At 33.9% G+C, this 14,156-nt stretch overlaps 1 long non-coding RNA gene across 1 annotated transcript; it reads left to right on the top strand.

Moving 5' to 3' along the window:
* The first annotated feature begins 9,531 nt into the window (after positions 1-9,531).
* On the top strand, positions 9,532-13,378 carry LOC145115889 (uncharacterized). Its single transcript, XR_013711754.1, has 2 exons — positions 9,532-10,260; positions 12,137-13,378. It is a non-coding gene; the product is annotated as an uncharacterized LOC145115889 (long non-coding RNA).
* Positions 13,379-14,156: the final 778 nt, after the last annotated feature.

Here is a 14,156-nt window from a genome sequence, read left to right as displayed (position 1 = left end):
ACTTAACCAACTCCTAAAATTTTGCTCTTGAATTGTTTTTTCATAAGTATTAAAGGTTAATAACAGATTATGATTGACAAATCTGAAATATCAAAATATTGTTTTATTTTTTCGTTTTTGTTACCATACCAAAGGGTGTCCTCTTTCTTTTACCAACAGTGTCCTTTAGAGTTTATGATATAACTTATAAATAAAATTCTAAATTTAGGGGTGTCCATGGACACCCTTTATGCCAGTGTAGATTCGCCTCTGCTTTAAACAACCATAACTTATTCGTTTTAACTCTGTTTTCGGTGTTCCTTATATGTACGAAAAGGTATTGAAGAGCCCCATAATTTTATGTAGTTACTTTTTGGCTTAACACATGTCAAACTAAAATTCTAACCCATGAAAGAAACCCAACATATAATTTTTCTCTTTCTACCCTTTGGTTCCAACACACAAATGGAGGACTTAGATCTCACAACCAACATTATCTACCTTCAATAAGGTCTAAAATTTACTTCCTCAAAGCCCAAAGCCTTTACATGATCAAATTTCAGTCCACAACCATTAATTGAGAAATGACCCAAAACAGGGTGTTACAACTATCCCCACTTAAATTAGATTTTGTCCTCGAAATCATTCCTTAGTACTTCCTTTGCCACACCAGTCGACCCTGCCCAAACTTCCTAAATTGCTATTAGATCTGAGAAGTCATCTCATACAGACAACCGTCTTCCAATACTTCTATCAAAGCCCAATATTAGCAGAAATCACATATACTGACGAAGAAATGAACCTTAACATTCTCCCCTCAGCCAACGAAAGAACACCCAACTGCTCTGCCTGAAAAGTGAGAACCCTAAATCGTGTCTGACTTCCTGACAGACAGAACCATCCCATCCTACATCTATAAAGACTCCAATCCATAACCCAAACCAAACAAAACCCTTCCTACCCTAAATTATCTTACTGGTAACTAGAAAAACAGAATCCCTGACCATGCATCGCTGCTGAAACCTTGAATTTGAAAACAAAGGAGGCTATCAAAGCGAGTCTCACCCATAGGTACCAAACCAATACATAACTCACATCATGATAACCAAAGATTCGCATATTCGATCTATCCGAGATCTCTTGATTCCACACTGACCTTCTACTAAACTAGGATGCAGAATCCTTAACTGTTTGTTGAGACTGAAAATCCCACACATGGTCGCACAACGAGACTTCACCTAAGAGTCTAATTGATAAATGCTACCCTAGCCTATCTAGCATACAGATCCAATCTATTGATCATAGAGTTTCCCTACTCCAAACGTGATCTTAAAACTCAACAATGCCAGTCTCTGCCGGGTCCCACCCTTATGAGTCACACAATTACTAATTCACGACACATCGTGGGATCATCTATCCTACTAGAAGACTTAAGATTGTAGATCAAAATGATCTTGCCATCACTCCAACACTAGTCTAGAGACTTATGACCACCACCTCATGCCCTGAGCATATCTTTGACTGTCTGAATGGCCCGCTTACCCATGATAACCTAACCAAACGGGCCTCACCCATGAGTCTCACCCACACTAACATAAACAAACATACCTCGCCCACGGGTCTCATCCAAACTATCGTCTCCATACGGGCCTCGTCCACAGGTCCCACTGGGATAGATAACTGAAGGGTGAAAAGCAATCAATAACAGATGAAGATGGTGATGAAATTGGTTTAATCAGTGTTTTATCTGAAAATTGATATGAAGAGAATGAATATTGTGTTTATCGGGGTCAAACAAAAAAAGTCAAAATCAGATCGATTCCGAAGTCGGAGTTTAAACCGGTGATTGAAATGAAGGAAGTGGTGAAATTAGGTTGATATGAACCGGAGACGATGATATAGATGAATTCAATTTGAATTGGTATTCGTAATCTGTGTTGAAGTGATGAAAGTGGGTCAATGTGAACTAATTTTGATCTAGATATGTGATTCGCAATAATCTGTGTTCAAAAGAAAAGTCAAGCTGAAAAGTCAAAATCAGAATTGCGAAGAACTTGACATCAGAACGAAGTAATTAAGGATGTCGTTGGTGCGATGGACTTATAACTTGGTTTGTTGGTCTCGCATCTGAAACATGTCTTACTATTGGGATCGAATGTCTCTCAATCAAAACGATGAAGGAAAATAAGCATTATCACAATTGAAGATACATCATAGTGTTTGTTGAGTCTCACATTTGTTTGGAGTCTCGTAGTTTGAGTATATGGCCCGTAATCAGAACAAAAGACTCGTAATTGTTTTTGGTTTGATCACAACGAAGGTCATAGGCTTATTCGGTGATGTGTTCATCTGCGAAGGTTTCATCAGAACGAAGATTGTTGATGGGAAGATTAGTCGATGGTTGAATGGAGCTTCGTTATTGATTTTCAATTGTGAAGCATCAACTTCGACATGAAGGGTTCGATATTGGGTTTCAATTCTTGATGGTTGAAAGTGAAAATTGATAGTGAATGGGTGAGTGTCGAAGGTCTAAGGTCGCAGACTGGACTTCGATTATGAAGGATTGACAGCGAAGGTTGTTGGGATGAATACCGAAGGTTTTGTGTGCTTTGCTATCATTGCATGTTTCTATGGTTCTTTTTGCATATGGACAGATTTGGGTAAAAAGCAAACAATTTTACACATTTGGTCCTCGAACTTTCAGCATAATGGTAATTTTTACCCAGAAACAGAAATATTTGCATTTTTTTCTCGAGATTTCAAAGATTGTTATTCTTAAAAAACATTTTCTAGCAATCTGAAAATTTTGTTCAGTTTCAAGTCAAAGCGGTCCGGAAAGTCAAGATTTCGAAAATTGACATATTTTTCGAACTTTCTGGATTTGAAGCTTCATATTTTTTTGTCACTTGTCAAGGGGGAGTATTGCATTTCCAAATCCACTTTGAGCACTTTCCCATTCCCATTTGGAGGTTTTATAATCATATTTCGATTATAAAAAGGGGGAGAGATTTTGATATTGGTATTCGAAATTTTTTGGATATTCATAATTTTAGCGAATGATCTTTTATGATTGAATACCTATGTGACTTTGAGGGGGAGTTGGTATTGATTATGAAGTTATTCAGATTTGATATTCCGAAGTGGTTTTTTTATGATGGTTTTGGACTTCTTGATTATTTTTGGGATGTAGAAACCACTACGCGTCTTGGATAGTTTTGTTACGAAGTCCGTTAAGATTTGTTCCGACTTCCACTCGGGCATTTCCGATTATTGGAGTAAGCACGAGGGCTTCTGATGTTTTGCCTTAACTCTTTAGATTAAGTCTGGAATTTCACCATATAGGTGGCACTCTCAGCCTTTCACTACTCTTATTTTTTCCTCATATCTAAGTACATGTTGTTAGAGCCTGGATGGATGGGATACATTGACTTGTGATCTTTGTTCAAAGTTGAGCTCTTGATGTCACCGAACTTGGATGTCCATATTTGGTTCATGAAGTGTTGTGTTTCTTCATCCCTATGCTTGAATTGCTTATCAATTCCATGCAAAACTTTACTCGTGATGTTATCCTCATTTTAGAGCCTTGAGTTGAGCTTCTTGAATCTGTGCGATAAAGTTGGAATGAATAATAATTGATAAAGTTCGCACTCAAAGAGGTTTTATGCATTCTTTTCAGCTCATGGTATTTTCCATAACGCTTGCCTTACCGGGATGATGATGAACATCATACTTGTAATCATTCAAAAGTTTTCCCCCATCTTTATTGCCACGTGTTGAGTTCTCTTTGGTTGAAGATGCGCTGGAGACTTTTGTGATCCATAAGGATGGTATACATACTACCGTACAGGTAATGTCTCCAACTCTTCAAGGCAAAACTACAGCTCCCAGCTTAAGGTCATGGGTATGTAGTTGTTTTGTGTACTTTGAGTTATAGGGAATAATAGGTAATACTATGGTCCCTTTTGCATCAACAGTCACCCAACCCTTGATGTAACATGTTGCGATAAAGGACGAAGTCCTCTATTCCTCTAGGAGGGGGTAGATTGGTGTGTTTCACAACATTTGTTTCAATGTTTGGAATGCAACTTGTAAGGTTAAGCCTTATGATCTGATGAGTCAAAATACTCACACGTTGATCACCAGTGCCAGGGCCAGCACCAGTGTCAGCGCATACTTTCCAAGTTCCAGTGTCAACGTGTAACTATTTGTACATTTTGTATAGTAGGTTGTAATTATAGAAAGTATAGTTGTTAACCAACTAATCCGATATCTTTGTGATTAGGATCAGTTTATGTTTAGATTAGATACAATCCCTTTTATGTCGGGATATACATTTAATAGTTTATTATATAATCTTGTATTAGGGTAAAACCCTAGTGATGTCTTTGTGACGGCTTTGTGCCATTTTCTTTGTGCACCCATTCTTTTGGTGAGAACTTTTCTTAGTGAAAACCATCTTTGTGATAATCCTTATTCTTCATTGTAACTTGCTTGTATCCGATCAAACGAACCTACAAGTGGTATCAGAGCAGGTTTACTGATACATTCAAGTAACAATGTTATCTTCATCACATTACAATCCAAAGTCCTCTACTACAAACATAATTCCTCTGTTCGATGAACATAATTTCTCCATATGGAAAGAAAAAGCCTTGGTTGTTCTAGAAACCATGGACTATGGCCTGCTTTACATTGTTAGTAATGGTCCACATGTTCCTATGTATCAACCTATGATTGACAATGTGGCCGCTGGTGGAAAGAATTTGAAGCCTAAGTGCAGTTATGGTAAAGAAGATAAGAGACTCATAAATTTGGATATAAAGGCAAGGGTTGTTATAGGAAATTCTCTTCCCTATCACATATACCACTTGATTCATAATTATGGGTCCACTCAAGAGATGATGGAGACACTTACTTTATCATACGAAGGCACAATTGAAGTCCAAGAAACAACCATCAACAATCTAAACCTGAGATATGAGCATTTTTTTGCTCAACAGGGTGAGACATTGACTCAAACTTTTAATAGGTTTAATTTTTTGGTGAATGATATGCACAGGTTAGGCACCATGAAACATTCATCTTAGTTGGTGCTAAAGTTCTTAGACTCCTTGGATAAAAGTTGGGAACAACATGCTTATGTTCTAAAGAATAGTGAGAAAATCAACTCCATGGACCTTACTTCACTTTTTGGAAATCTGCGCAACTACGAGGAAACTAAGGCTCTTCGTAAAGACATCATGAAAGACTCCATCAAAGAAAAGTATGTGGCTCTAGATTCTAGAAAAGAGAAGTCTGGATATGTTAGTGACTCTGACTCATCTGATCAGGAGGGATTTTAAGATATATATATATATATATATATATATATATATATATATATATATATATATATATATCCAGATGAGCTGATTGACATCGTTTCTATCGTTAAGAACTATGAAGATAGTAAAATGAGTGGATCTAGAAGATTCTTGTCCAAGGGAAACAACTCACTGAGAAAGAATATCTATGAAAGAAAGGATGAAGGTAAATGCTTCAACTATGGAAGCACTGATCATTTTATTAGGGAGTGCAAAGAAAAAAAGGAAACTCAAAGCCATGAAAGTTATGAGGGTTTATACAATAAGCTGCTGACACACTTGGAAAAAGAAAACATTTCTCTCCCAAAGGCCCTTATTGTCAAGCAGAAGAGATTAGAGAAGTGGTGTAATGTCCCAAAATACAAAGGTAAAAATTTCATTTTTAAAACAACCAAAACACTCATTTATCATTTACTCAAACTCTTAAAGGTATTTTATAATAAAATCAGTTATCAGAATACAATCTCAAAATCTCAAGGTTGCAGAAAATATGGGTGTATGCGCTGCGATCAAGCCGGTCCCTTCCCTTTCGAACCGGAAGTACCTGAAACCCTAAACAACAACCGTAAGCACAAAGCTTAGTGAGTTCCCCAAATACCACATACCATACATAACATACGATTCATACATATCAAGCATGCAATAGGAGGTTCTATATGCCAAACATAGTCTTGCCATTATGCCACGAGTCGTATCATGGTCTTTTCTTGCAGGTCGTGGGCCAAAACTCTGGGTCTTACAGACAAGTGCCAGGAACCAACTCCTAGTCTTCCATGTAAGCATCACAAAGACAACTAGCATACAATCTACAACTACTTATCTAATTAACTGCTAGAGTCCAAACTCTGGTCTTGCATACAGATTTTCCAGGAGCCACCTCCGGGTCTTTCCTACAAATGCCAGGGGCCATCCCCTGGTCTTCCAATAACATAAACCAAATGGGCCGGCATTGGTGCCTTCGACCCATACTACAGTAAGGAGACTCACCTCAAACCAAGATAACCGAATACTCGAATTGCTGCTACCGGAACCTAGCACTTACATTAAAATTTAATATTTCATCAATAATTGATTCTGATTCAACCAAGAAATCTAGTCCAATAACTCAACCTTCAGGGTAAATGTCCATTTTACCCTTTCCTTTCCTTGCCAAAATTTAAAGACCAATCCACTAGCATCATAAGCCCAAATCTCTCAATTGACACCACAAGGCCCAATAAGGCTCACATATTCGAATTGGGCCCAACCCATCATGGACCTATCCCGAGAAGGCCCAATAATCTAAAAGGCCCAAAATATCCAATGGTCAAACCTGGTCAAACTTCTGGTCAATGGTCAAAGGTCAAAAAGTCAACAATTCAAGGAATCTCAAACAGGCCGAGTACGCCCCGCGTACTTAGCTGGTACACCCAGCGTACACCCTTTGGGGCCAGTATGCGCAACATACCAGATGGGTACGCCCAACGTACTCCCCTGAACTCCGTCCTACTCCATTAAGCCCTTAACCACTTGAGACCTTGCTCCAAACTCACAAATTTGATTCCTATGGATGACTTATCACGTAAAGTTGGCAACTTTACTTGCATGCATGGCTTAATGGGGCTCTAAAGCTCAAAAGAGCTTAATAAAGGGTCTTAACACATGCATGAGTCCAAATAAACCATAAAGTTTGCACTTTTATGCTTGAAGGACTCCTTAAATGTCCAGATCTACAAGATTGAGCCTCTAAAACAAACTTAGCCCACAAGTACCAACCAAAAGGGACTAAAATGGCCATAGAAAAGCCCAAAAGAAGATCTATACAATGAGTAGACAAGCTAGGGACTTTATACCTTAAAAGTCACGAAATGAAGATGCTAACACTGGATCTCTAAGCTCCACTCCAAGGGATGAGTCTTCAACCTTCTTCTTCTCTTACACAAACCACCACAAGCACTCTTCTAAGCTCCAAAACTCACTCAAGGCATTCTAGGGTTTCAATATAGGCTAAAGGGGATGGAGGTTGACCTAAAATGTCCAGAGGAATGATCTAATGTTGCTTATATATATATATATATATATATATATATATATATATATATATATATATATATATATATATATATATATCAAGGTTGTAAAAATCGCTCGACGGTCGACTGGCGATAAGCGATTAATCAGACTCGGCGGGAATTAATCGGCGACCCTAAATTATTAATAAAATTATTTAAAAAATTAATATTTCCTAAAAAATTAAGTATTTGGAAATTTTAAATTTTAAAATTTTGAAATTTTAACAATTTTAGTATAATATTTTAAAGAACAAATTACACGAATGGTCCTTTAGGTTTTGGTTTTTTCCCTAAAGTAGTCCTTACGAAGGTTTTTTCCCTCAAATGGTACCTATGGACGTTAAGTTGCACACGAATAGTCCCCGAGTTGGATGTCCGTCCATTCCAACGTTAACCTGCCCCATGTGACTTGCGCATGAGGGTATTTATGTCATTTTACCCTAAAGACCTTTTCTAAACATATTATTAACGCCTACGTCGTCTTCTTCTTCCCTCAATTCAATCGAACGCTTCTACTCTTCTACTGTTAAAGAAAGAAAGTTGCAGATAACTCGATGACTGTACGTAAAGGCAAATGTTTCGTTGATTGTCTGGCAGATAACTCAATACATATTCGCCTCACGATGTCATCGTCTCCTCTCCCTCTTTCTTTCTCCATGAACTCTTTTTCTTCTTCAGCCCCCACTCGTCAACCACTCCATGCTTCTTCATTACAACTACCTGCACACATCCGATGGACAAAAGATGTGATGCACCAACATCCCACACCTAAAACAGTTCGCTACCGTCTAAGCCAATTATGCCGGGAAGGTCAACCCCATCTTGCCCGCCAACTGTTCGACGAAATTCCCATTCCAACAACCGTGGTTTGGAACGCAATTCATCTGTAATAACATGCCTCATGAAGCTATACTCCTCTACTCCCAAATGAAATCCAACTCTTATCCATATGATTCCTATACATACTCTTCGATCCTCAAAGCCTGCGCCCAAACTCCCAAACTCGAAGTCTTCAGATATGTAAAGCCGTTCATTGTCATATTATTCGGTCCCATTTGTATCCGAGCAAAATAGTATGTAATTCGCTTTTGAACATGTATGTCAGTTGCTTGTATGACGATGTAAAAAGTGTGTTTGAATCAATTCCAAAAAGGAATGTCATTTCATCGAACATTCTCATTTCCTGGTATGTGAAGATGAGACTTTTTGTGGAAGCTGTTACCCATTTCATAAAGCTCTTGAAGTCTGGAGTTAAACCTACATTGGTAAGCTTTGTAAATGTATTTCCAACAATGGCAGGAATCGGTGATTCCAAACTTGCTGAAGTCGTTTATGGGTTGCTTACTAAATCGTGTGATGAGTATTTCACAGATGTGTTTGCCACAAGCTCTGCTATCTCCATGTTTTCTTTCTGTAACAGTAGAAGCGTAGATTGAATAGAGGGGAAGAAGAAGAAGAAGAAGAAGAAGAAGAAGAAGACGTAATATAGGCGTTAATAATATGTTCAGAAAAGGTCCTTTAGGGTAAAATGACATAAATACCCTCATGTGCAAGTCACATGGGGGCAGGTTAACGTTGGAATGGACGGACATCCAACTTGGGGACTATTCGCGTGCAACTTAACGTCCGTAGGTACCATTTGAGGGAAAAAACCTTCGTAGGGACTACTTTAGGGAAAAAACCAAAACCTAAAGGACCATTCGTGTAATTTGTTCTATTTTAAAATTTGAAAGCTTAAAAATTTAAAATTTTAAAATTTTGGTGTAATATTTGAATTTTTTTTTTTGAATTTTTTAAATATTTCCCGCCTATGACCGCCAAGGACTGCCAAGCCCGAGTTTGACCGATTTTGACCAATTTCCGCCAAGCACCCTAATCGTAATCGGTTCGAGGCCACCAAACGATTAATCGGCCGCCAAAACCGAATTCTGCAACACTGATATATATATATATATATATATATATATATATATATATATATATATATATATATATATATATATATATATATATATAGGTAAAGGTTCAAATGAGCACCCTTAAATGTTAAGAACCTAAGAACCATTAATTTTAAGTGGCTATTTGTGTATTTTCTATTATTTTGATTTTTTTTTAAATTTTTATAAATGACAAAAAACAAGAAGGGCTAGTCTGATACCATTTCATCCTTATTCTATCTTTTCCTAATTATTGTCTTAGAACAAAACACATATCTTCTCACCTACTTCAACAATTTCTGATGAACACCACCATCTCTACCACCATTGACGGGCGGCCTCACCAATGATAACATCGCCAACGGTACAACCTTCATGTCGCAGCCTCTGACCACCGACCATAAAACCTATATCAATTGCCGAAATTTCAGATCTAGATATGGTAGAAATCGAATACATCAAATCTGGACCTTCTTGTACGCAATCTGGAATCTCCGACGACTCTTCAACACTGCCACCACGAACCTCCAACGCATCACAATTGTTCCCTAACTACATCTGAACATCCACCTTAAATCGCCGCCTCTAGAACCCTACATCATCGTCTCCGCTTGTCGTCAAAAACCTCTAGATCTGCCATAACATTGTTAAGATCTACAAGCCTCGGTACATAAACTACGACATCTGGCACCATTGATGTCCAGATATGTGAGATCCGGTCCCAATCTGTTAGATCCGGTCCCGGTTTCTGATTTCCGCAATCACCGGCGTCCAAATCTACAATATTTGACGAGATATGGTGTTGTGTAACCACCGGAATCCGCCATTGTCTCCGGTTACAAGCTTACTGGTCCACCTCTTTCCATTAGCCATGTACTCGATTAATACTCTCCACCTCTTGATGTCAACACAACCAATGCAGTTCTTGTTGTATGTATTCTATCACTTTCATAAAATCTCACTATTTTTTCCCTTTGCTTTTCTTAAATTGGCCCTCTGTTTTCTCTCTATGATAACGAAAATAAACACAATATTATAATATAAACTTAATTCAAGTGTCATGAATATCAAGAATACTTTTTTGGCCTAGAAATGATAACTTGATGCTATGTTGATGTCAATACTAACGTGTTGGTATTTGATTACCTTTTTCTTGTCTCTAGATGTCAGATGCACATGACATTATTTGTTTTATTCACTTTTTTTTAAACTAAAGGTATAGTAAAAAATAATGTGTAGATTGTTTGTATTATTGTTGGTATCATTCATAATGTTTAATTATATAAAAGGTCATAGTAAATTGATTGTATAATATATATGGTTACGTTTATTTATTTAATAATCATATTTTTCATGTTAATTTTATTGGTTTATAAACTTTTAGATTCACAAATCTATCAACATTTAATTCATGATATATTTTTCATTAAAGTGATTAGTTGTTTGTTAAAATATATTTTTTAATTGTTTATTTGCTTTGTTATTTTTATGTGTTAAGTAATTGTGTTATGACTGTAAACTAACTTTAAAAAAATATTTATTATAGACTCATGTCTCAACTTTTGGTTTGTCATGACTTTGAACCAAAATGAAAGGTTTTGTTATGAAGTTTGATTTCGGCCCCCTCACTTCTATTATATGTGTTCTGCCACTATGTCCAAATACACCGAGATATGATATTATACATGTAAATGAGCTATGAATGTATTGTATTAAATTGTGAATTTTGTGTATTAATATGTGAATTTTAATCTTTGTATATTAAACGTATAAATGTAAGTTTTAATTTGATAATATGGCTATGAATATATAATTTTTGTGTATTAAACTGTGAATTTATTGTATTAAACTGTGAATTTTGTGTATTAAACTATGAATTGATTGTATTAAGAGTATCAAGTGATAATATGGTTGTGCATTTATATTTTTTGTGTATTTAACTGTGAATTTATGGTAATAAGTTGTGATTTTTATGTATTATGTTGTGATTTTATGATTTAAAATATGAATTAACTGCATTAAGCTGTGAATTTTCTGTTTAAACTGTGAATTTATTATATTAAGCTGTTAATTTTGTGTATTAACCTGTGATATGTGTGTTTAAAAAACTAAATTGATTACATTAAGTTGTGAATTAACTGTATGAAGTTATGATTTTTTAATGAATTTTGTGTTAGAACATGAATAATTTATGTATGAATGTTTGTATTAACTTTCTTGTGAATATATTTATTTTTTGTGTTGTATAAATATGTAAGAGTGTATTAGTTTTTATATTTATTTTGCATTAAACCCATAATAAGTGAATTAATTGGCTTATTAAAATTTGAATATAGTATTTAACTTAGTATTTAAATTGTAAATTTTATACGAAGTTGTGAAATTTATGTATTAAATTGTGAATTGATTGTATTAAGTTGTGAATTGACTATATAAGTTATTAATTAACTAATTAACTATATTAAGTTGTGAATTTTATATATTAAACTATACATTTGTTATATTAAGTTTTAAATTTGATGTATTAAATTGTGAATTAACTGTATTAAGTTGTGAATTGATTGTATTAAACTATAAATTAATTGTATAAACTGTGATTTTTTTATGAACTTAATATGAGATAAAAGAAACATTATACACATATATTATTTTCTCTAATTTTGAATAAAATATGTAAATTTTAAATTGTGACTGTCGTGTAAGTTAAACGTTGAAATATTAAATTAAGTTGTGAATTAGTGTTTGAAATGATGAATTAAATTGTGAATTCTAATTTCTTTTTATCCAAATCTGTTTTTGAGGAAAGGATGTTGACGGTGTTGGCACCGATGGATGATGGTCGAGATGGTTAATGGTGGCGTATGGTAGTTGGCGGTGTTGATGCTAGTGGTGGTGGTAGAGTAAGGATATGTTCTATTCATCACTCATCTTCATCTTTTTTGCTAATTTCAGATAAGTTATCATCTTTTATGATTCATGCATATGTTTTTTTATATTTTCCTTTGAAATATGCGATAATTTATGTATGTATTAAACTGTGAATGAGCTATTTATACACTGAAATATGAGATTATATTTTTCAATGATTTTTAAATGTATTGTATTAAACTATGAATTTTGTGTATTAAGTTGTAAATTTTATTCACATCTTAATATAATAAATTTATAATTTAATACACAAAAATTCCTCCAGATGTGAACGTATAGATGTGAGTTTTAAGTTGATAATATGGCTCTGAATATATATTTTTGTGTATTAAACTGTGAATTTATTATATTAAGTTATGAATTTATTGTATTAAACTGTGAATTGGCTATATTAAGCTGTGAATTTTTTATGAATTTTGTGTTTACTTCTAGAATATGTGAAGAAAGAAGCATTATACACATATATGATTTTATCTAATTTTAAATAAATTATATAAAATTTAAAGTGTGAATATTGTGTAAATTAAACTTTGAAAGAAACACTAGCCTCCATATATGAAGGTATAAATGTAAGTTTTTAGTTCAGAATATGGAAATTCAGTTTATTAAATTGTTAATTTATTATATTATGTTGTAAGTTTTATGTCTTAAACGGTAATTGACTATATTAAGATGTGAATTGATTGTATTTTGCTATGAATGTGTTTTTTATAAATTTTGTGTTAAAATATTAATGATTTATGTATAAATTTTTGTATGAATATTCTTGTGAATATTTATTTTTGTGTTGTATACTTATGCAAGAATTCTTTAGTTTTTATAATTGTTTTTTATTAAATTCAAAATGAGTAAATTAATAGGTTTATTAAACTATGAATGTAGTATTTAACTTATCATTGCATTACTTTATATGCAGATCTGATTTGTAAGGAAGAATGGTTGCGATGGTGGTATAGGTGGTGGCAGCGTGTGGTGGTGGTGGTGATGGTAGAGTTTGGGTTTGGGAATTCTCTGAATTTGTGAATTAGTGTAAAGTTGATTGTATTAATTGTGAATTTTGTGTATTAAACTGTAAATTGACTGTATAAATTTGTATTTTATATAAATTTTGTGTTAAATATGAATGAATGCATGAATGAAAATATTAGACTAAAAAAATTTACAATTTTACCCTTTTCTTACCAAAAAGACAAAAATTGGGATTTTAACATATTTAGTAATATTCACAATACATATTTACTTATGAAACGAGGGCTCTTAGGGTTTTTAAACAAAAAATATACATGTTTCTGATTGTGTCAAAATGCTTTTTCACTATATTCTTCTTTCTTATAATAAAACATACATTGGTATTTGATAGATGTTAATCACATGTGATTGTATATAATTTGTATATATAAAAGATTGTAATCATATTTGATTAAAAAAGAGTGTTATGTTTATGTGTATAATCATACTTGATTGAATTATACTTTCTCATTCTTTTCTTCTGTTTTTCTCTGTATTTTTGCCGTTTCACTCTCCTTTTTTCCCTTTTTTCCTTTTGTTCAGGATTTTCTGAGATATAAAAATACATATATAATCAGAAAATCACAAAGTCAATTTAATCACATGTGATTAAAGATCTTTTGTGTACATATAGTGTTCATAACAGATAATAATCACATGTTATTGAATCTATTTTGGTACATAAAAGATATCAATCATATATGATTAATAATAGAATGCTTTTTTTTGTTTTATAACCATTTGCAATTGAAATATACATTTTTCAAATATCTTTGTTGATGATTTTCTTGTTGTTTTTCTTTCGGTAGGTTTTTTCTGTGTATGCTTTTCTTTGTTTTGTTCTGAAAAATATAAATACAAATATAATTAGAAAATCATATTTGATTATA

Source organism: Lactuca virosa, chromosome 5, assembly GCF_052849685.1.
Source record: "Lactuca virosa cultivar CGN04683 chromosome 5, Lactuca_virosa_CGN04683_v6, whole genome shotgun sequence".
Lineage (NCBI taxonomy): Eukaryota > Viridiplantae > Streptophyta > Magnoliopsida > Asterales > Asteraceae > Lactuca > Lactuca virosa.
This window is presented reverse-complemented; position numbering and strand designations above follow the sequence as displayed.